This window comes from Pelophylax lessonae, assembly GCF_965119305.1.
Source record: "Pelophylax lessonae genome assembly, chromosome: 2".
Classification (NCBI taxonomy): domain Eukaryota; kingdom Metazoa; phylum Chordata; class Amphibia; order Anura; family Ranidae; genus Pelophylax; species Pelophylax lessonae.
Genome location: NC_138769.1, coordinates 739357036 through 739381960, shown reverse-complemented (window position 1 = coordinate 739381960; position 24925 = coordinate 739357036). Strand labels below are relative to the sequence as shown.

Sequence of the window (24925 nt, the reverse complement as noted above, 5' to 3'; positions counted from 1 at the left end):
GACACAACAGGAACTGAGAGAATATCAACCTTAGTTGTCACCATAGCAGGTGACCCCCCCCCCCCTTCTTTCAGGTTTTTGTGGCATTGTCTATTAAAACAAGAAATCCTGCAAGAACAGGAAGTCATAGGAAATCTCTCAAACCGGCACACAGACAAACCCCTGTCGGTTTTTTTTTTCTTTGAGACTTCTGTTTCCTGTCACCGGGATACAACAGGAAGTGAGAGGAATACCAATCTTAGTTGTCACCATAGCAGGTGACCCCCCCCCCCCCTTTTCAGTTTTTTGTGGCATTGCCTATTAAAACAGTTTTCTGTCACTTCCTGCAAGGACAGGAAGTCATGGGAAATCGACTCTAGCGGGGACACACAAAAACCTCGGTCATGTTTTTTTTTTCTTTTTTCTCCACACTGTTGAGATTTCTCTTTATTTCCTGTCCCGGAGACACAACAGGAAGTGAGAGGAATACCAATCTTAGTTGTCACCATAGCAGGTGACCCCACTGGAAAATCCCCCCCCCCCTTTTCTCCAAGTTTTCATTGCATCCCCTATTAGAGGTGTTTCCTGTCACCTACTGCCAGGACAGGAAGTTATGGGAAATCTCTCTAGCCGGAACACAGAAAAACCTGCCAAGGGTTTTATTGTTAAGTGCTCCCACTGAAATTTCTCTTCACTTCCTGTCCCGGGGACACAACAGGAAGTGAAATGAATCCCAATCTTAGTTGTCGCCAGAGCAGGTGTCCCCATCGGAAGATTTTCCCTCACCTCTTGTTTTGGGGACAGCTCAAAACTCTTGGATTTTCTAGCCATGGATTCTGGATAGGGATTTGGGGGGGGGGGGGCACTTTATAAAAGTTTCTGTTGCATCCCTATTAGAGATGTTTCCCGTCACTTCCTGCAAGGAGAAGTCATTGGAAATCTACTCTAGCGGGGACACAAAAACCTCTGTCAGGGTTTTTTCCCCACACTGTTGAGATTTCTCTTAATTTCCTGTCCCGGAGAAGGAAGTGAGAGGAATACCAATCTTAGTTGTCACCATAGCAGGTGACTCCACTGGAACCCCCCCCCACCTTTTTTTTCCAAGTTTTCATTGCATCCCTTATTAGAGGTGTTACCTGTCACCTACTGCCAGGACAGGAAGTTATGGGAAATCTCTCATGCCGGGACACAGACAAAGATAAAAACACATCTGTAGCAGAGTGAGGAAAGGTTAGAACTGTCTGTGCCTTTCTCTCCTGGTGACTACCTCTCCCCAATTTCTTATACGGGTGTCACCAGGACAGGAAGTTATGGAAATATCTCTATTAGGGACACAGAAAAAGATAAAAACACATCTGCTGCAGAGTGAGAAAGAGTTAGAACTGTCTGTGCTTTACTGTCCTGGTGACTACCCCCCCCCCCATTTCTTATATGGTTGTCACCAGGACAGGAAGTTATGGAAATCTCTCTATCGGGGACACAAAGATCTGCAGCAGAGTGAGGAACGGTTAGAGCGGTCTGTGCTTTCCTCTCCTGGTGAATTCCTCTCCCCCATTTCTTATATAGGTGTCACCAGGACAGGAAGTGAGGGGAATCCTCCCCAGTGGGTGTCACCAGGACAGGAAGTTATATAAATCTCTCTATCTGGGACACAAAGATAAAAAAATATCTCCAGCAGAGTGAGGAAAGGTTAGAACTGTCTGTGTTTTCCTCTCCTGGTGACTACCTCTCCCCCATTTCTTATATAGGTGTCACAGGGACAGGAAGTGAAAGGAATCCTCCCCAGGGGGGTCAAAAGGACAGGAAGTTATATAAATCGCTCTATCGGGGACACAGACAATGATAAAAACATATCTGCAGCAGAGTGAGGAAAGGTTAGAACTGTCTGTGCTTTACTGTCCTGGTGACTACCCCCCCCCTCCATTTCTTATATGGGTGTCACAGGGACAGGAAGTGAAGGGAATCCTCCCCAGTGGGGGTCAAAAGGACAGGAAGTTATGGAAATCTCTCTATCTGGGACAGAAAGATAAAAACACATCTGCAGCAAAGTGAGGAAGAGTTAGAACTGTCTGCGCTTTCCTCTCCTGGTGACTACCTCTCCCCCATTTCTTATATGGTTGTCACCAGGACAGGAAATAAGGGGAATCTCTCTATCGGGGACACAGACAAAGCTAAAAACACATCTGTCTGTAGCAGAGTGAGGAAGGATTAGAAGGGTCTGTGCTTTTCTCTCCTGGTGACTTCCTCTCCCCCATTTCTTATATGGGTGTCACAGGGACAGGAAGTGAGGGGAATCCTCCCCAGTGGGGGTCACAAAGAAAGAAAAAAAAAAGAACCGGTCAGAAAATGTACCTCTTCTAAACGTTGGCGTTTAATATTTTGTGCAACGGCTTCAACACACAGAGCCCACCCGGCAAGCGCAGTGTTAAGGAGCGGCTCGGTCCCCCCCACCTCCCCCTCCGCCCCGGCCTTGTGTGGCACATAAAGTGGACAGGAAATAAAGCCATTGATCGCGGAGCTCTGCCGCCCCGACCCCGGCCCGGCCTCGGCTGACAAGACGGATAGTTTAGCAGGGGCCGCGCGCGTGTTAACTTCTCCCCGGCCGCGGCCTGATGACAGCCTAGGGGCCCGGTGATCTGTCCTCTCCTCGCCCCGAGCCGCTGCTCTTCTCCAGGATCAATCGATGCCCGAGCTCCAATATTAGCTTAATCCCCCTGTTAATGGCAGCGCCGACGTGACTAATTGCAGCAATAATTGATAGAACCTGACTGCTGAGGGCTGATCGATTCCCCGAGTCGGAGGAGCAATCAGATATTACACCTTCATAAATAAAACGTGTCAGCGCAGGAGGAGAGCGGCGGCGGCTGCTGAGCTTCTTCTATGCTACGCGGCCCGAGGCGACCTTTCCCGGCCCTCCAGAAACAATCGCCCCTGTGGGGGGGGGGATATGAACATGGGGGGGCTGAGGTTTACATTGCTCTCATTGCTGATGGTTAGTAGGCTATGAACCAGATGTGGTGCAACCAAAACGCGTCAGAGAAACAGGAGAGCGGCGGCCACTCTGACACTACAGTGCCCGAGGCGACCTTTCCCGACCCTCCAGAAACAATCGCCCCTGTGGAGGGGGGGGGGGGAATATGAACATGGTGGTGATGTTTACATCACTGGCATTGCCGATGGTTAGTAGGCTGTGAACCAGATGTGGTGCAACCAAAATGCGTCACTGTACTGGTGGCCACTCTCTCTGATGCTACACGGCCGGGGGGTGACCATTCTGACCCGCCAGAAACAATTGCTCCTGTGGAAGGGGGTGATATAGAGGTGGTGGTGATGCTTACATCTCTGGCATTAATGGGAATTAGTAGGCTGTGAACCAGATGTGGTGCAACCAAAATGCGTCAGTGCAGAAGGGGAGCGGCAGCCACTCTCTCTGATGCTACTGGTGACCATTCTGACCCACAGGAAACAATCACTCCTGTGGAAAGGGCTAATATGGACGTGGTGCTGATGTTATGTTTGGGGTTATTAGGCTGTGAACCAGGTGTGGTGCAACCAAAATGCGTCAGTGCAGAAGGGGAGCGGCAGCCACTCTCTGATGCTACTGGTGACCATTCTGACCCACAGGAAACAAACGCTCCTGTGGAAGGGGGTGATATGGACGTGGTGCTGATCTTTACACCACTAACATTGTTGGGGGTTAGTAGGCTGTGAACCAGATGTGGTGCAACCAAAATGCGTCAGTGCAAAGTGGCGGCTGAGCTTCTTCCATGCTACATGGCCCGACGAGACCTTTCTGATCCTCCAGAAACAATCACTCCTATGGAAAGGGCTGATATGGACGTGGTGCTGATGTGAACACCACTAACATTGTTGGGGGTTAGTAGGCTGTGAACCAGATGTGGTGCAACCAAAATGCGTCACTGTACTGGTGGCCACTCTCTCTGAAGCTACTTGGCCGGGGGGTGACCATTCTGACCCTCCAGAAACAATCACTCCTGTGGAAGGGGGTGATATAGAGGTGGTGGTGATGCTTACATCTCTGGCATTAATGGGAATTAGTAGGCTGTGCACCAGATGTGGTGCAACCAAAATGCGTCAGTGCAGAAGGGGAGCGGCAGCCACTCTCTGATGCTACTGGTGACCATTCTGACCCACAGGAAACAATCACTCCTGTGGAAAGGGCTAATATGGACGTGGTGCTGATCTTTACACCACTAACATTGTTGGGGGTTATTAGGCTGTGAACCAGATGTGGTGCAACCAAAATGCGTCACTGTACTGGTGGCCACTCTCTCTGAAGCTACACGGCTGGGGGTGAACATTCTGACCCTCCAGAAACAATCACTCCTGTGGAAGGGGTGATATAGAGGTGGTGGTGATGCTTACATCACTGGCATTAATGGGAATTAGTAGGCTGTGAACAAGGTGTGGTGCAACCAAAATGCATCAGTGCAGAAGGGGAGCGGCGGCCTGATGCTACTCGGCCGGGGATGCCCGTTCTGACCCTCCAGAAACAATTGCTCCTGTGGAAGGGGGTACGTGGGGCTGCACAATCCTACACTGCGGGAAGACAGGGCAGCGCCTTTTAAGTGCAGCAAGACATTTATTGAAGTATGTGCAGCAGTAATACACTCACATTTAGTCGTTGAATAAGATGCAGTAAGTCAAGTAATGTAGATCATCAGGGGCATCACTGGAGCGGGTCCTGGTGGTAGAGGCAGTGCATCCCAGTGAGAGCGGCAGGGGGGGGGGGGGGGTTTCCTCCGTGTGTGCAGGGACGTCCTCAGTGGTGTCCGCGGGCTCCCCGTCAGCTGGTGGAACGCTGGCACTCGTGGGTCCTGGGATCCTGACGTCACTCCTGGCGGTGATGCGGGACGCTACGGCTGTAGCCACGAGTGCCAGCGTTCCACCAGCTGACGGGGAGCCCGCGGACACCACCGAGGCCGCCCCTGCACACACGGAGGAAACCCCCCCCCTGCTGCTCTCACTGGGATCCACTGCCTCCACCACCAGGACCCGCTCCAGTGATGCCCCTGATGATCTACATTACTTGACTTACTGCATCTTATTCAACGACTAAATGTGAGTGTATTACTGCTGCACATACTGCAATAAATGTCTTGCTGCACTTAGAAGGCGCTGCGCTGTCTTCCCTCTTGTCTCCCCCCCAGAGATCTCTTCTGTCTCTTCCGCCGGCAGCCGCTACAGTGGACAGCTACCCCCTGAACTTTTTGGGGGTCCCCCTACCCCTGGTGTTTCCTTTCCCCCTTCCCCCGGGTCCCCAGGACCAGACTTTATTGAGACCTCTTCTTGCGCCAATTCACCACTAAACCACAATCCTACACTGCACCTTCTCTTTATCCTGTGCATGCATCACTTCCAGGAGACTAAGGCCGGGGTGCACATGGGGCGATTTTCAGTAACGCCTCTCTGCTACTAAAATTTTCCTGCCAATAATCACCGGCGATTAGCGACTGGTCGCCAAACAAAGAAAGAGCAATGGAGTGGAGATTGTTGTAGCAATCAGTGCCAACTCATCTTACAATGCCTCACATTTGTGCAACCCATCGCAAAGACATTCAAGAATGAGCATAAACTTTCCAAAGAATTTCCAAAAAATTTACCAAAATTTTTACCCAATAAAAAAAAAAAAAAAAAAAATTACCAAATTTGAACCAAAAGATTTATTAATATGGAGCCACCAATTCAAGTAACATTTAATAAAACGCCTCCACACTTCTTTTTGGACATTTAACCTCCCTGGCGGTCTGATTATGTCAGGATTTCTGTGCTAAAAGCGCTACATTGTTTTGCATAGAAATCTGTTGTTTTATATATTTTAAAACTCACCTTCCCCTGCGATCCCCCGCCGTCCTCCCCCCGCCGTCCTCCCCGCTGTCCTACCCTGCCGTCCTCCCCCGCCCTACTCCCACGCCGTCCTCCCCGCCGTTCTCCCCGTCTTCCTCCCCTGCCGTCCTCCCCTGCCGTCCTACCCCGACATCCTACCGCTGTCCTACACCGCTGTGTACTTGGCTGACGCCTGCACCTGTCTTCCGGTTCACTTCCCTGTGAGCGTTGCGACGCAGGGGGGGTGGAACCGGCGGCAATTTCAAAAATAAAAATACACCAAATGAGATGATAGAAAGCTGTGATTGGATTACACTGCATCATCCCATCTCACCACAGGATTTCACCTGGGGACTTTTCCAGTGCCCTGCCTGTGCTTTTCCAGTTCTTTGTGCCTGGAAAATAGAGCCCCCCCCTAGCCCATAGCACCCACCGTTCACATGTTGAGGGCATGTGGCCTGGTATGGTTTAGGAGGGGGGGAGGGGGCTTCCAGATTCCAATAAGCCCCCTGCCCGCAGTCCCCCACAACCACCTCCAAGGGTTGTCGGGAAGAGGCCCTTGTCCCCATCAACATGGGGTGTTTTGGGGTGGGGGGGGGGAGAGCCTCCCTGGCCCATAGTACCTCCTAAACAATAGTATGGTTTAGAAGGGGAGGGCTTCCAGATTCCAATAAGCCCAATGCCCGCAGTCCCCCACAACCACCTCCAAGGGTTGTCGGGAAGAGGCCCTTGTCCCCATCAACATGGGGTGTTTTGGGGTGGGGGGGAGAGCCTCCCTGGCCCATAGTACCTCCTAAACCATAGTATGGTTTGGGAGGGGGGCTTCCAGATTTCAATAAGCCCCCTGCCCGCAGTCCCCCACAACCACCTCCAAGGGAAGAGGCCCTTGTCCCCATCAACATGGGGACAAAGTGTTTTGGGGTGGGGGGGGGGGGACAGCCTCCCTGGCCCATAGTACCTCCTAAACCATAGTATGATAGTATGGTTTAGGAGGGGGGGGCTTCCAGGTTCCAATAAGCCCCCTGCCCGCAGTCCCCCACAACCACCTCCAAGGGTTGTCGGGAAGAGGCCCTTGTCCCCATCAACATGGGGTGTTTTGGGGTGGGGGGGGGAGAGCCTCCCTGGCCCATAGTACCTCCTAAACCATAGTATGGTTTAGGAGGGGGGCTTCCAGATTTCAATAAGCCCCCTGCCCGCAGTCCCCCACAACCACCTCCAAGGGTTGTCGGGAAGAGGCCCTTGTCCCCATCAACATGGGGACAAAGTGTTTTGGGGTGGGGGAGAGCCTCCCTGGCCCATAGTACCCACCCTTCACATGTTGAGGGCATGTGGCCTGATATGGTTTAGGAGGGGGGGGGGCTCACTCGTCCCCCATGCCATTTTTTTAAACATTTTCTATTGCTGGCAATCTAAAATGTCATTTCATTCTTTTTTTTTTTTTCTTTAGAAATGTCAGTTTTGCTGCAGCATGTTCTATACACAGTACAGATGCACCACTTTACAGGCAGACTAAGGGGATCCCCCGGGCACTATATTTAAAGGAATTTTTTTTTTTTTTTTTTCATTGTTGTACTTTAGGTATCATTAAAATCACTGCTCCTGAAAAACTTTTTTTGCATTGGTGCAGGTCAGTACCCGGACCCCCACACCCTTTTTATGGCCAATAACCTGCATATAAGCCTTCAAAATGGGGACTTTTGGTTTTTTAAGTTCGGGTCCCTTAGACTTTAACAGAGTTCCTCGTTCGGGTCAGAAGTTTTTCCCTGTTCAGGAGTTCTGGTGCGAACCGAACCGGGGGGTGTTCAGCCCATCTCTATGAAGCAATTCTTTGAATACATTTCCCAGTATGATGGTAAATATCCTGCTAGCAATCTTCAGCGAAGCAATTTTTTTTAACCCTGTCCAAGAGACTGAACCTGGGTGCAAATAGGTGATTTTTGGTTAGTGCAACCCTGCTACTAAAATTTGGCCGGGATTGCAATCGCCAGCAATCAACAATCCTTCACTGCATAATGGGAGGCAATGGAGTGTGTAGCAGCATTTAGTCTCAAGTGATCACACTGACGCTTTAAATATTGTGAGATCGATTGCTATTCCATGTGTTTAGCAATCCCAAATGATTTAAGTACGGCAAATGGACCACCAAAAGAGAGCCACCGATATCAGGATAATAGAATGTTAAATAAAAAGCCCCATCCTTTTTTTTTTTCCTAGTCATTCATCGTAAGGAACTTTTAAAAATTGCCGCTAAACTAAACCGCATAAAAACGCGCTATATTAAAGTAACTCATGATGGTGCGTAATATTGCTCATTAAACGTGTTAGTGCAGGAAAAAAAAAAATGTGCTACTTTTTTGGAAAACAAAAAAGCTACAATGTAATAAATCCTACGGTATTCCCTGGTTGGAAATGTTTTCCAGGCTGGTGTTTAACATGTCACGGGAAATCTTCAACTGCCCTTTTTTTGCGCATGCACCACGACCAGGAGACTAAAGCTGGGTGCACCAGCACAAGGAGACTAGGTTTGGGTGCACCACGACCAGAAGTCTAAGTCTCGGTGCAAAAGCACAAGGAGACATAGGCTGGGTGCACCACGACCAGGAGACTGAGGCTGGGTGCACCGTGACCAGGAGGCTAAGGCTGGGTGCGCCATGATCAGGAGGCTAAGGCTGGGTGCACCACGACCAGGAGGCTAAGGCTGGGTGCACCACGACCAGGAAGCTAAGGTTGGGTGCACCACGACCAGGAAGCTAAGGTTGGGTGCACCACGACCAGGAAGCTAAGGCTGGGTGAACCACGACCAGGAGGCTAAGGCTGGGTGAACCACAACTAGGAGACTAAGGCTGGGTGCACCACAACCAGGAGACTAAGGCTGGGTGCACCAACACAAGGAGACGAAGGCTGGACGCACCATGACCAGGAGACTAAGGCTGGCTGCACCACGACCAGGAGACTAAGGCTGGGTGCACCACGACCAGGAGACTAAGGCTGGGTGCACCTCGACCAGGAGACTAGACCAGGAGACTAAAGCCCCGTACACACGTACCGATGGTCGGCATACAAATGTTCGTCTTTTCTCCCCGGGATGTCGGTGTCTGTTGAAAAGTGCAAAGACAGCACAAGGACAGCACAAGAATTTTGTCTGCAGACTTCAGCTGACTGCAGAAGTGATGTCATGTAATGGTTAACTTTCCCTGTGTTTTTAATTTTCTGAGCATGCCCAGTCTTGCAAATCTGCGGTCTGTCGGCCGAATTCTGTACTGACAGGCGAACAATCGTCCGTTCTGGTGTCCGCAGACAAAAATTTTCATGTTTGCACGAAAGACTTTTGTCCGCGGATTGTGCGCAGACATCTGTCGGAGGCACCATACTAACACGCGTACAATCGGCAGATCTTTCGTCCGCCGACGTTTGTATGCCGACGATCGGTACGTGTGTACGGGCCTTTAGGCTGGGTGCGCCACGACCAGGAGACTAAGGCTGGGTGAGCCACGACCAGGAGACTAAGGCTGGGTGAGCCACGACCAGGAGACTAAGGCTGGGTGAGCCAGCACAAGGAGACGAAGGCTGGACGCACCATGACCAGGAGACTAAGGCTGGGTGCACCACGACCAGGAGACTAAGGCTGGGTGCACCACGACCAGGAGACTAAGGCTGGGTGCACCACGACCAGGAGACTAAGGCTGGGTGCACCACGACCAGGAGACTAAGGCTGGGTGCACCACGACCAGGAGACTAAGGCTGGGTGAGCCACGACCAGGAGACTAAGGCTGGGTGAGCCACGACCAGGAGACTAAGGCTGGGTGTACCACTATCAGGAGACTAATGCCCCATACACACGTGCAGATTATCTGCAGACTTTTGTCTGCAGACTTACCAAAACCATATAATATGAGGTCAAACCTAAACACTTTCAATTTGTATGCAATCCGGCAGGCCCTTGCACTACATAGAAAAGGTAAGTCTGCAGACAAAAGTCTGCAGATAATCTGCACGTGTGTATGGGGCATAAGGCTGGGTGTACCAGCACAAGGAGACGAAGGCTGGACGCACCATGACCAGGAGACTAAGGCTGGGTGCACCACAACCAGGAGACTAAGGCTGGGTGCACCACAACCAGGAGACTAAGGCTGGGTGCACCACAACCAGGAGACTAAGGCTGGGTGCACCACAACCAGGAGACTAAGGCTGGGTGCGCCATGACCAGGAGGCTAAGGCTGGGTGCGCCATGACCAGGAGGCTAAGGCTGGGTGCACCACGACCAGGAGACTAAGGCTGGGTGCACCACAACCAAGAGACTAAGGCTGGGTGCACCAGCACAAGGAGACTAAGGCTGGGTGCACCATGACCAGGAGGCTAAGGCTGGCTGCACCACAACCAGGAGACTAAGGCTGGGTGCGCCATGACCAGGAGGCTAAGGCTGGGTGCACCACGACCAGGAGACTAAGGCTGGGTGCTCCACGACCAGGAGACTAAGGCTGGGTGTACCACAACCAGGAGGCTAAGGCTGGGTGTACCACTATCAGGAGACTAAGGCTGGGTGCACCACGACCAGAAGACTAAGGCTGGGTGCACCATGACCAGGAGACTAAGGCTGGGTGCACCACCATCAGGAGACTAAGGCTGGGTGCACCACCATCAGGAGACTAAGGCTGGGTGCACCACGACCAGGAGATGAAGGCTGGGTGCACCACAACCAGGAGACTAAGGCTGGGTGCTCCACGACCAGAAGACTAAGGCTGGGTGCACCACGACCAGAAGACTAAGGCTGGGTGCACCATGACCAGAAGACTAAGGCTGGGTGCACCATGACCAGGAGACTAAGGCTGGGTGCACCACCATCAGGAGACTAAGGCTGGGTGCACCACAATCAGGAGACTAAGGTTGGGTGCACCACGACCAGGAGATGAAGGCTGGGTGCACCACAACCAGGAGACTAAAGCTGGGTGCAAAACGACCAGAAGACTAAGGCTGGGTGCAGTGTGACCAGGAGACTAAGGCTGGGTGCAAATGGGGGATTTTTGGCACCCTGACCGTGCTACAAAAATTTGCCCGTGTTCACAATGAATAATTAGCAATCGCTTGCTACACAAAAGCAGCATTACCATGTAGCATATAGTAGCAGTTAGTCTCAATGTAGTTGGATTTAGTTTTTTTTTTTAAATTGGGGAACTGCTCCGATCTGGTTGTAATGTGTGGGTCGGTCATCTACGTTCTGTCACATTTTGCTGCTGCCGTCCATGACCCGGCCGAAGACAAAAGCCTCCTTTGATGGGGCAAGGCTCAGCGGGTTCTTCTGAAAAGATCAGACTGCCTTTTGTCCCCGTGCCGAAGGGGCTACAACCTTAAGACCCCTTAATAGACTGGGCAATTTGTCACCACCCACAGTGCAAGCGAGGGGGGGGGGGGGTGGCACCTGGTCCACACCCCGGGCTGTACACATCCTCCACCCCCCCCCCCCCCTCCATGCCGATCATTAGCCTCCCTGCCTTATAATATTTGATAAATGTCGCTGTGGCCGAGCAGCGCAGCTGCTGGAAGGTCACTCATTGGGGAAATATGTTTCTGTCTCGGCTATTGAAAAAAGTTTATGGCGGTGACAGCCCCACATTACTCAAATTTTATTAACTCCGTCCGCTTCACAATTTGTCTTGGAGTTTCGTGGCTTCTAGGGCTGCTGTCAATAGGATCGGTTAAGGCCTGGCGTCACAGGTCTCCCGTATCCTTGGGCGCCGCGGATTATGAGAGCCTGGCGGTTATCCGGGAGTTAAGTGTCTTCTGTAGGGGGGGGGGGGGGGGGATTTCACAGATATTCCAGCCCATAATAAAAAGCATCTCTAAAAGGCTTTAGTTTAAAAAAAATTCAATTCATTGTGAGTAGAAGAGCGCTAACCAGACGCTGCAAAATATTTCAGGGTGAGTGGACGTGTTGGGGGTGGGGGGCTGGATGCTGACCAGTCCTGAAGGGTAGAGGCCAACTCCCAGCAGCTGATAGCCAGCTTCTTATCAAAGTATTGTATGGGTGGGCTACTGCTGGACTGAGCTGCATTGTGTGTAATGGCTAGTTGGCATCTGAAGCCCACAGAAGTAAGGTTAGTCTTAATATATACGTATATATTTCTATTTTTATTTCTTTCTTGAAAAAAATAAATAAATAAAATAAAATATACATACATACATACACACACACACTATTATACAATAATATATTTATTATTATTATATTTATTATTAATAATAATATATTTTTTTCTTAATAATAATAAATTATTATATATATTTATTTATTAATAGTATTGTTTGTATTATTATTAATAATAAATAATATAAAATATATATGCACACACACAACTAACTGTAACTGCAAATACAAAAAATATATACTTATATGTATAAATATATACGTACAGTATATACAATCCCCCCGATGACTCCTCCAAATCCCACCCTCCTCCCCGAGGACTCCTCCAAATCCCGTCCTCCTCACCGATGACTCCTCAAAATCCCGTCCTCCTCACCGATGACTCCTCAAAATTCCACCCTCCTCCCCGATGACTCCTTCAAATCCCGTCCTCCTCCCCGAGGACTCCTCAAAATCCCATCTTCCTCCCCGAGGACTCCTCAAAATCCCGTCTTCCTCCCCGAGGACTCCTCAAAATCCCGTCTTCCTCCCCGAGGACTCCTCAAAATCCCGTCTTCCTCCCCAAGGACTCCTCAAAATCCCATCCGCCTCACCGAGGACTCCTCAAAATCCCGTCCGCCTCACCGAGGACTCCTCAAAATCCCGTCCGCCTCACCGAGGACTCCTCAAAATCCCGTCCGCCTCACCGAGGACTCCTCAAAATCCCGTCCGCCTCACCGAGGACTCCTCAAAATCCCGTCCGCCTCACCGAGGACTCCTCCAAATCCCGTCCGCCTCACCGAGGACTCCTCCAAATCCCGTCCGCCTCACCGAGGACTCCTCAAAATCCCGTCCTCCTCCCCAAGGACTCCTCAAAATCCCGTCCTCCTCCCCGAGGACTCCTCAAAATCCCGTCCTCCTCCCCGAGGACTCCTCAAAATCCCGTCCTCCTCCCCGAAGGACTCCTCAAAATCCCATCCTCCTCCCCGAGGACTCCTCCAAATCCCGTCCTCCTCCCCGAGGACTCCTCCAAATCCCGTCCTCCTCCCCGAGGACTCCTCCAAATCCCGTCCTCCTCCCCGAGGACTCCTCCAAATCCCGTCCTCCTCCCCGAGGACTCCTCCCCGAGGACTCCTCCAAATCCTGTTCTCCTCCCTGAGAACCCCTCCAAATCTACCCCCCCCCCCAAGAACTCCCGTCCTCCTACCCGAGGACTCCTTCAAATCCCGTCCTCCTCCCCGAGGACTCCTTCAAATCCCGTCCTCCTCCCCGAGGACTCCTTCAAATCCCGTCCTCCTCCCCGAGAACTCCTCCAAATCCACCCCCCCCCCCAAGAACTCCTCCAAATGCTGTTCACCTCCAAATCCTATCCTCCTCACTGAGGACTCCTCCAAATCCCGTCCTCCTCCCAGAGGACTCCGAATTCGATGACACATACAAGTAAAGATCAGAATCTGATCAATCCATGCAGGTATAGTGTACAGGGTTTATGTACGGCAGCATTACACCTGTATGGACTGAACATGCCAGATCTGGAGGAGTCCTTGGGGAAGGCAAATTTTTTTACGGTTGTTTGTTTCCCGATGTACCTACCCGTCACTCTGCTTTGGTTGATGACACTTTGCCAGTGGTTGCTGAGAAGGGACTAATTGCACTGAACCACTAGGACTTCCTAAATCCTAAATTTTAGGTTGCACACAGAACAGAAAGGGGAAATCTTCCAATAGGGACGGTAACACTTCAGAATTTCCTCACTTTGAAGGGGTCTCCTCTCACTTCCTGTTTAGGCTATGGGACAGGAAGTGAAGAAAAATCTCCCCAATGGGACACCAGCTTTACCTTTATTTCTACTTTAACCGATTCCATAACTGCCAATCTCAGTCATCTCCTACATATAAAAATCATCAATTTTGTGCTAGACAATTACTCCGAACCCCCAAACATTATCTATATTTTTTTTAGTAGAGACCCTAGGGAATAATGGGATTTTTGACTTACCGTAAAATCCATTTCTCTGATGTTCATTGACGGACACAGCTCCTGATCTTCTTAGCCATTGGGTTATACTGCCCCCTACAGGAGTAGGACGCTAGGCAGAAAAAAAGTCTGGCTACGCCTATGGGCAGTCCCAGGGGGGTATACTCCCTCTCTCTGCTATACTCAGTTTTGTTACAAGCAATGTCAGAAGAATTACAACTCAACAGAGGGGTGGGTGCTGTGTCCCTCAATGAACATCAGAGAAATGGATTTTACGGTAAGTCAAAAATCCCATTTTCTCTTTCCTTCATTGGACGGACACAGTTCCTGATCTTCTTAACCACTGGGACATCCCAAAGCAGTGTTAAACATGAGGGGTGGGAACAGCGAAAAGAAACTCCCAAGGCTAACTATAGCCAACCAGGTAAACAGGAGCACGACCAAAACAACTGGAGCTCACCTGAAAAAAACAATGCACCCTCAAAGAGGATCAGGTCCTCAGCAGCCTGCAAAACCTTGCAACCAAAGGAAGCATCCGCAGATGCCAACACATCCACTATATAGAACTTTGTAAAAGTGTGCACTGACGACCAGGTGGCCACCTTGCAAACCTGCGTCACTGACGCCTGATGACGGAAGGGCCAGGAGGCACTAAGCACCCGAGTAGAGTGCGCCTTGACAGGGGAAGAAGGAGGAACCTGACCCCTAATGCAATAGGCTTGAATCACCGTCTGTCTGATCCATCAGGAAATGGCCGCAGAGGAAGCGGACAACACTTTCCGAGGCCCATCCGTGATAACAGTGAGTTTAACTTCCTAAAAGACGCTGTAGCTGCTAGGTACACCCTAATTGCCCGGACCACATCCAAGGTATGCAAAGCAATTTCCTTCGGATGTTTTGGCCTGGGACACAGGGAGGGCAACACAATGTCTTCATTCAAATGAAAATCAGAAACAACCTGAGGAAGGAACGAAGGACAGGGGCGAAGAACCTCCTTATCACTGTGAACCACTAAGTAAGATGAAAGACAGGATAACGCCGCCAACTCCAACACCCTGCACGCAGAGGTGAAAGCCACCAAAAAGGCCACCTTCTGGGACAGCGTAAGCAGGGGAATCTCCCAAAAGTTCTCAAAAGGGGGCTTCTGGAGGACTGAGAGCACCAAATTGAGGTCCTAAGTCGGCAACAGAGACCGCAGTGGAGGGGTCAAGTGCCTAACTCCCTGAAAAAAAGGATGCACCAGGGAGCATGAGGCCAAGTGCCATTGAAAGAAAACTGCTAAGGCCGACACCTGACACTTGATAGTACTCAAGGCCAGTTTCTGCTCAACCACCCCCGTTGAAGGTCAAGATCCGAGCCACCGAAAAAGAGCGAGGATGAACCCCAAGAGACTCACACCACGCAATGTACGTTTTCCACGTACGATGGTAGATCTTCCTAGAAGTAGATTTCATAGCTTTTAACAGCGTTGGAATCACAGACTCAGACAAAACTTCTATCCATCAGCACCTGGTGTTCAACAGCCAAGCTGTCAAAGCCAGCGACTGTAAAGCAGGATGGAAGATTGGTCCTTAGGACAGCAGATCCTCCCTGAGAGGATGCTTCCAAGGAACGTCGGCGACCAGCCACACCAGATCAGCGTACCAAGCCTGGCGAGGCCAGTTCGGGCCCACTAAGATGACCGGAATCCCTTCTGCCTCGATCCTGCGTAGAAGTCTTGGCAGAAGCTTGAGAGGAGGGAAGGAGTAAATCAGACGATACTGGCCCCACGGGGCCACCAGTGTGTCTGTAGCGTCCGCCAGAGGATCTAGTCACCGAGCCACAAACCTCTGCACCTTTCTGTTGAGACGAGACACCAACAGATCCACCTTGAAGATGCCCCACTGGAGACACAACTGATGAAACCCCTCCGGATGAAGGGACCACTCCCCTTGGTCCAACGCCTCCCGACTGAGGTAATCCACCTGCCAGTTTTCCACCCGGGAATGTGTACGGCGGAGTGGGCTGGAACGAACCATCCTGTCTACCTTAGAATGCTGGTTACCTCCAGAGCCGCCAGGACTGCTTGTTCCCCCCCCTGGTAATTGACATAGGCCATGGCTGTGGCAATGTCCGATTGAATGCGCAATGGACATCCCTGAAGACGATCCGTCCAATGTTCCAGGCACAGTCTGATCGCTCGGAGTTCCAAGACATTGATCAGTAGTCTGGACTCTTCCAGTGTCCAAATCCCCTGAGCAGAATTTTTGCAGAGGACGCCTCCCCAGCCAGACAGGATGGCATCCGTGGTGACCACTGTCCAATACAAAAGGGAGGAAGGATTTGTCTAGCCGTAGCCCCAAAGAAGGAAGCCACCATATCAGGGACTCTTTCTTTCCCCGGCTCAGCCGGATCTGATTGTCCAGAGACTGCAGATTCTTGTCCCAATTGGCCATAATCTCCCTTGCAGGAACCTCGTATGGAACTGTTCAAACGAAACTGCCTCTAAGTTAGACACCATTAGGCACAGCACCTGCATGCAGGTCCAGAGGGATGACCATCTGCTGCACAGCAGGAGACGAATTGCAGCCTGCAGTTCCTGGAGTTTGTCCAGAGGAAGGAGCACTCTGGCTAAGGCTGAGTCCAGAGGCAGACTCAGATAGTCCAGCTTTGTGGACAGAGCCAGAGCAGACTTCTGAAAATTCAGAATCCAGCCAAACTCCCTCAAGCTTGTATAATGATTTCCAGGTTTTCCACCAGAGCGGTAAAAGACGCTCGCAGAAGGAGGTCGCCCACGTAGCCCAGTACCGCGATCCCCCATTGGCGTAACAATGCTAGCACCGGGGTCAACACTTTCCTGAAGACCCGAGGAGCAGAGGCGAGACCAAGGAGTAGCTCCACAAACTGATAATGCTCCTCTCGCATGGCAGAGCGGAGGAAGTGCTGGAGACCGACACATATTGGAATGTGAAGGTAAGCATCTTTGATGTCGATGGAAGGAAGAAAATCGCCTTGATGCAGGGAAGCCCCCACCGTGCGAATGGACTCCATTCTGAAAACCTGCACCCGCATAAAGCAGTTCAGTGCCTTGAGGTCCAGAATTGGACGCACCTTGCCTTCTTCTTGGGGACTGTAAACAGGTTTGAGTAAAACCCCTGAAAAGGTTTCGAAGTCGGAACCGGGACCATCACCCTTTAAAGTAAAAGGTCTTGCACCGCCCCAAAAAGAGCCTGTAAGCGGACCGGGGACAGTTGCACGTTGGAAGGAAGAAGCTTACCGGAGGGTAAGAACGAAACTTGATCTTGTAGCTAGACCGAATTACCTTGTGGACCCATTTGTCTTTAAATCAGGGGAGTCCACGGGTCCGGGAACCAGCGAAGATGTCCTCCCACCCCAGATACCGGTGAGGGTGCGCCTTCATGCTGAAGAGGCCTTGTCCGTGGGTCTGGAGAAGCCCACTCCTGACTTGCCAGACCAAGTTCGCTTGGATCCTCCAGAGGAGGCCTCGAAGGGCTTCGATCCCTTGTCAGTCGACCCTGAGGGACAAAAAACTTCTTATGAGCCAAAAAGGAGTGCCCACATCTACAACGAGGGCCCTTGCACTTAGTAGCCTGAGGAAGAAAGGTACTCTTCCCCCTTGTGAGACCTTTAATGATGTCATCCAGGGTAGCACCAAACAGGTGATCTCCTTGACAGGAAAGATCAGTCAAGGCCTTTTTAGAAGTCTGGTCGGCAGACCAGCATTTGAGCCATAAGACATGCCGAAGGATCACTCCTGAAACCCAGAGCCAGAGCTGAGCCACTAAGGGAGCCGCATCCCAGATAAACTGCAGCCCCTGGACCAGCTGGTCCGCCAGCTCAGCAAGGGCAGGGGGGGGAGCCACTCCCCCTCAAGGTCACGGCGCAAAAGCCTAGCCTATTCGGTCAGACTCTGCGACACAAGGGCAATGGTGAATATTCAGCCTCAGTGCTGAACCAGCCAGGGTGTACATATTATGGGCCACAGCCTCCGCCTTCCTGTCAGCCAGGTCCTTAAAGGCTTTCTTAAAGGCCAAGGACTCTTCAACTGGAATTATGGTTGCCTTATTTAATCTGGAAACCAGAGGGTCCACCACCGGTGGAACAGTCCACTTCTTAAGAAGGGACTCCTCATAGGGGAATCGCCTAGCAAATCACTTAGGGACCCCAAGGAGACGCTTTGGTTGTTCCCACTCTTTAGTGACAATTCTGTCAAAATAGGAGGGAACACCTTTTCCACTCTGGATGGCTTGTGAGTGCCAAAGGGAACCTGCACCTCCGTCGCAGCTGCGTCCTCCATCTTTAAGGTCTCATGCACAGCTTTAATCAGTGCGTCCACCAGCGCCTTTTCATACGCGGTTGCAGAAGAGGAGTAATCCTCCTCACTATCTGAGGACACAAAGGACTCCAGGACCGCCGTCAGTGCATCGATGGATGGATGGGACCCGGAGGGCCCCGCAGCCTCAGAGAGGGGGTCACGTGGGGAGATGTGCTCCAAAGACTGCTAAGGGACAACCCCCACTGCTCTGGCAGCTCACCCAGTTGCCAGTCACAGAGCAACAATTGTCCCTCAAGCAGAGAGGGATAGGACCCCCAGTAGACTCACCACCCCCGCAGAAACCATGCACCGCATCCACCAGGAGAATCTGCACTGCACGAGCTGCGCCCGCCAAAAACGGCGCCCAGAAGGTGACACAGCCATGGCTGCCGATGTTTTCTAGGGCAAACCACCACAAAATGGCCGCTGGACTACACAAACATGGCCGTTAAGCATTGCAGCACAAGGCTACAACAAAATGGCAGCTCCGCGCGGCACCAAGAGTCTCCCAGGGACCCAGGAAAAATCCCTAGGCCTCAAGGACAGGCCCAGGCAGAGCGGGGGTGTTCTATCAGAATACTGCTACCCATCACATTCTGCAACCGGAAGTGACGTGCCATGCTTTCCAACATGGCCGCTATGCGTTCCAATAGCTTTCCTCATGTGACAGAACATGAAGCAGAGGCGGACATCTTCTTACACCCACACAAGTCTTACATTTTGCATTAATTTTAGCAGTAAACTCACCTTATATACTGAATCACCCCCCCCCCCCCCAACCACACAGCCGATCGTCTGGTCACCAGTGGAGCAGCCCCCCCCCCCCCCCATCGCCAGCATAGCGCCCTGCCCCCACCCCAGGAGGTGGACCAGACCACCCACACAACCCCAGCATAAGTTGATGGGGGGGGGGGGTAGGATGGTGGGACAGATGAGAAGGGTGCCTGATGGGAAGGAGGGGAAACCGGGGGTCCGACCATCCCATAGAGGGGCCCACGTCCACCCCAAAACCCTCCAGGGGGAGAGGGGGGGACAGCTACTCGCCATACCAGGAACCAGGAAAAATGGCGGTCGTTGCAATTCTTTTTCTGCTACACGGTATTTGTGCAGCAATTTTTCAAAACGTGATTTTTTGGGAAAAAAACACTAGCTCCATTTTAGCGTGCGGCTGGTGTGTGTCCGTTTTGCTGGGCCGTTAGCAAGGAGGTGCGATGGGCATATCCCAGCGGTAAGATTCCACCCATTCCTGCTGCTGGGACTGACGGCTGTGTGTGAATAGCGGTGAGCTGCTAAGCCCATATACTGCAATGACAGGCTGCGATTACTGCAGGTAATCGCTGGCTGTGTGAACGGGCACAAATAGCTGCGGCCGCTGAAAGCCTGTCATTGCAGTGTATATGCTCATTGAACACCAGAATTGGCAGGTCTACCACTAGCGCCCTGTGCATTTCACAGATGAGAGCAGGTTCACCTTGAGCCCATGTCACAGACGTGAAAGGGTCTGGAGAAGCCGTGGAGAACGCTTTGCTGCCTGTAACATCGTTCAGCTTTGGTGGTGGGTCAGTGATGGCCTGGGGAGGCATATCCATGGAGGGACGCACAGACCTCTACAGGCTAGACCAAGAATGGGTAAACTACGGCCCGGAGGACCTTTTAATCCGGCCTGCGGAGCGCTAGCTAATTTATTCATTTACAGTGGTGGCCGGTCCTAGGCTTCAGCAAAGGGTGGACTGCTCTGTGCCCCGAGCCCACCCATTGTGTGACAATAGCGAATGAAAATTCGTGCAGGCCACACTGCATTGAAGGGGGCACGCACGCTGGTTTCTGCATTGGAGGGGGCACGCACGCTGGTCTCTGCATTGAAGGTGGCACGCCCCTGGTCTCTGCAATGAAGGGGGGCCGCACTCTGGTCTCTGCATTGAAGGGGGGCATGCACGCTGGTCTTTGCATTGAAGGGGGCACGCACGATGGTCTCTGCATTGAAAGGGGGCACGCTCGATGGTCTCTGCATTGAAAGGGGGCACGCTCGATGGTCTCTGCATTGAAAGGGGGCACACACGATGGTCTCTGCATTGAAAGGGGCACGCACGATGGTCTCTGCATTGAAAGGGGGAACGCACGCTGGTCTCTGCATTGAAAGGGGGCATGCACACTGGTCACTCTGCATTGAAAGGGGACACGCTGGTCTCTGCATTGAAAGGGGGCACGCACGATGGTCTCTGCATTGAAAGGGGGCACGCTGGTCACTCTGCATTGAAAGGGGGCACACTATTCCTTAATTACTGAAGGCCCCTTTCACACTTTTGTGACTTCAAAGTCACTCCATTTTTTCCAGCGTTTTTTGCCGTCTACTCTTGGCCCGGCCACCGGGTCCAATATATGAACCCATTGCGGCCCTCAAGTCAAAAAGTTTGCCCACCCCTGGGCTAGACAATGGCATCCTGACTGCCATTAGGTATCAGGATGAAATCCTTGGACCCATTGTCAGACCCTACACTGGTGCAGTAGGTCCTTCGTTCCTCCTGGTGCAGGACAATGCCTGGCCTCATGTGGCGGGAATGCAGCCAGTTCCTGGAGGATGAAGGAATTGATACCATTGAATGGCCCCCACGCTCGCCTGACCTAAATCCAGTAGAACATCTCAGGGACATTATGTTTTGGTCCATCCGACGCCGCCAGGTTGCACCTCAGTCTGTTCAGGAGCTCAGTGATGTCCTGGTCCAGATCTGGGAGGAAATACCCCAGGACACCATCCGTCCTCTCATTAGGAGGATGCCCTGACATGGTCAGGCATGCATTCAAGCATGTGGGGGCCATACACACTACTGAGGACCATTCTGAGGTCCTGCAATGACATTTCACCAAAATGGACTAGCCTGCTGCATCATTTTTTGACTTTGATTTTCGGGGTGTCTGAGTTCAGCCCTCTGTAGGGTGATAATTTTCATTTCCATCAAACAATGTGTCATCCTTTCCTTCCTAACACATTACCCAGTCCATACCAGTATAGATCCTTACACATTACCCAGTCCATACCAGTATAGATCCTAACACATTACCCAGTCCATACCAGTATAGATCCTAACACATTACCCAGTCCATACCAGTATAGATCCTAACACATTACCCAGTCCATACCAGTATAGATTCTAACACATTACCCAGTCCATACCAGTATAGATCCTGACACATTACCAAGTCCATACCAGTATAGATCCTAACACATTACCAAGTCCATACCAGTATAGATCCTAACACATTACCCAGTCCATACCAGTATAGATCCTAACACATTACCCAGTCCATACCAGTATAGATCCTAACACATTACCCAGTCCATACCAGTATAGATCCTAACACATTACCCAGTCCATACCAGTATAGATCCTAACACATTACCCAGTCCCTACCAGTATAGATCCTAACACATTACCCAGTCCATACCAGTATAGACCCTAACCCATTACCCAGTCCATACCAGTATAGATCCTAACCCATTACCCAGTCCATACCAGTATAGATCCTAACACATAACCCAGTCCATACCAGTATAGATCCTAACACATTACCCAGTCCATACCAGTATAGATCTTAACACATTACCCAGTCCATACCAGTATAGATCCTAACACATTACCCAGTCCATACCAGTATAGATCCTAACACATTACCCAGTCCCTACCAGTATAGATCCTAACACATTACCCAGTCCATACCAGTATAGATCCTAACACATTACCCAGTCCATACCAGTATAGATCCTAACACATTAACCAGTCCATACCAGTATAGATCCTAACACATAACCCAGTCCATACCAGTATAGATCCTAACACATTACCCAGTCCATACCAGTATAGATCTTAACACATTACCCAGTCCATACCAGTATAGATCCTAACACATTACCCAGTCCATACCAGTATAGATCCTAACACATTACCCAGTCCATACCAGTATAGATTCTAACACATTACCCAGTCCATACCAGTATAGATCCTGACACATTACCAAGTCCATACCAGTATAGATCCTAACACATTACCCAGTCCATACCAGTATAGATCCTAACACATTACCCAGTCCATACCAGTATAGATCCTAACACATTACCCAGTCCATACCAGTATAGATCCTAACACATTACCCAGTCCATACCAGTATAGATCCTAACACATTACCCAGTCCATACCAGTATAGATCCTAACACATTACCCAGTCCATACCAGTATAGATCCTAACACATTACCCAGTCCATACCAGTATAGATATCCAGCATGAGATTTTCCCCTTTGAGATCTGATGTGTTTTCAAAGTGTTCCTTTCATTTTTTTTTTCAGCAGTATAAAAACATATATTATATATATTAAATATAATATATACCCCCATACATACAGTGTATATATGCTTTTTTATTAATCTTTCAACTTTTTAGTTGATGTCCCTATACTATGCAGGTGTTATATTATGATAAGTGGCTGTAGATGATAGAGGTCGGATTGTAGAGTTCGGATTATACACTCCGGGTTAACTCGTCTCGCGGTCAGGTGACCGCACACATCTGTCCGTCTAGACAAAAGAAATAAGATGCGGTCGCAGGTCAAACGGAGGAGATAAGAGCAGGTAAACAGCCCCGGGATCTGTCCGGGGTCCCCATCTGTCCCCATGATTGGATCCTCCCTCACTTTCACTGCTGTGAATTCCTCTTCAGGATAGAGGTAGAAGGGGAACTCTCCACCAATTTATATACATGGGGGGGGGGCACCAATTTATGTACATGGGGGGGGCAGAGTATAAAGCACCCCCTAGGGACACACTTAACCCTTTGATCGCCCCTGGTGTTAACCCCCTTCACTGCCAGTAACAGTGCATACTGATTAGCACTGATTAGTGTAGTAATGTCACTGGTCCCCCCAAAAGTGTAAAAAATGTCAGTTAGGGGTCTGATCTGTCCACCGCAATGTCGCAGTCCCCCTAAAAATCGCAGATCGCCGCCATTACTAGTAAAAAAAAAAAAAGACATAAATCTTTCCCCTAGTTTTGTAGACACAATAATTTTTGCGCAAACCAATCAATATACGCTTATAGGGATTTTTTATTTTTTTTTACCAAAAATATGCAGCAGAATACAATTTGGCCTAAAATGATGAAAACATTGGATTTTTTACATTTTTTTTTTATTAAATGTTTTATAGCAAAAAGCAAAAAATATTGCTTGTTTTTTTTTTTTTTTTTTTTTTCAAAATTGTGGGTCTCTTTTTGTTTATAGTGCAAAAAAAAAACAAAAAAACAAAAATGGCAGATCGCTGCCATTACTAGTAAAAAAAAAAAAAATAAATAAATAAAAATGACGTAAATCTTTCCCCTAGTTTGTAGAAGCGATAACTTTTGCGCAAACCAATCAATATACACTTATTAGGATTATTTATTTTACCAAAAATATGTAACAGAATATAAATTGGACTAAAATGATGAAAACATTTGATTTTTTACATTTTTTATTAAATATTTTATAGCAGAAATAAAAAAATGTTTTTTTTTTTTTTTTTTTCAAAATTGTGGGTCTTTTTTTGTTTATAGTGCAAAAAAAAAAAACGCAGGAGGTTATCAAATACCAGCAAAAGAAAGCTATATAGGGAAAAAAAGGGCATCAGTTTTATTTGTGTAAAGTGTCGCAGGACCACACAAAAAAAAAAAAATTCGCAGATCACCGCCATTACTAGTAAAAAAATAAATAAATAAAAATCACATAAACCTTTCCCCTAGTTTGTAGACGTGATAACTTTTAGCGCAAACCAATCAAAATACGATTATTGAGATTTTATTTTTACCAAAAATATGTAGCAGAATATAAATTGGCCTAAAATTATGAAAACATTAAATTTTTTACATTTTTTTTTAAAAAATTAGCAGAAATCAAAAAACATTGTTTGTTATTTTTTTTTCAAAATTGTGGGTCTTTTTTTGTTTATAGTGCAAAAAAACCCCCCAAAAAACAAAAAATAAATGCATGAGGTTATCAAATACCAGCAAAAGAAAGCTCTATGGGGGAAAAAAAGGGCATCAGTTTTATTTGTGTAAAGTGTCGCATGACCACACAAAAAAAAAAAAAAAAAAAAATCGCAGATTGCCGCCATTACTAGTAAAAATAAAAATAAAATAAAAATGACATAAATCTTTCTCCTAGTTTGTAGAAGCAATAACTTTTGCGCAAACCAATCAATATACACTTACTGCGATTTTTTTTTTATAACCAAAAATATGTAACAGAATATAAATTGGACTAAAATGATGAAAACATTTGATTTTTTAAATTTTTTATTAAATATTTCATAGTAGAAATCAAAAAATATTGTTTGTTTTTTTTTTTTTTTCAAAATGGTGGGCCTGTTTTTGTTTATAGTGCAAAAAAAAAAAAAAAACGCAGGAGGTTGTCAAATACCAGCAAAAGAAAGCTCTATAGGGAAAAAAAGGGCATCAGTTTTATTTGTGTAAAGTGTCGCATGACTACACAAAAAATAAAAATAAATAAATAAATAAAAAAAAAAAAAAATCGCAGATCGCCGCCATTACTAGTAAAAAAATAAATAAAAAAAATTACATAAATCTTTCCCCTAGTTTGTAGATGCGATAAATTTTGTGCAAAGCAATCAATATTCACTTATTGGTATTTTTTTTCTTTTTTT

At 49.1% G+C, this 24925-nt stretch overlaps 1 protein-coding gene across 1 annotated transcript in view; it reads right to left on the bottom strand.

The window, feature by feature from the left end:
- CLPB (ClpB family mitochondrial disaggregase) overlaps positions 1–24925 on the bottom strand; it is a 229011-nt gene that overhangs the window by 108295 nt on the left and 95791 nt on the right. The gene's annotated exons all lie outside the window — the stretch shown is intronic.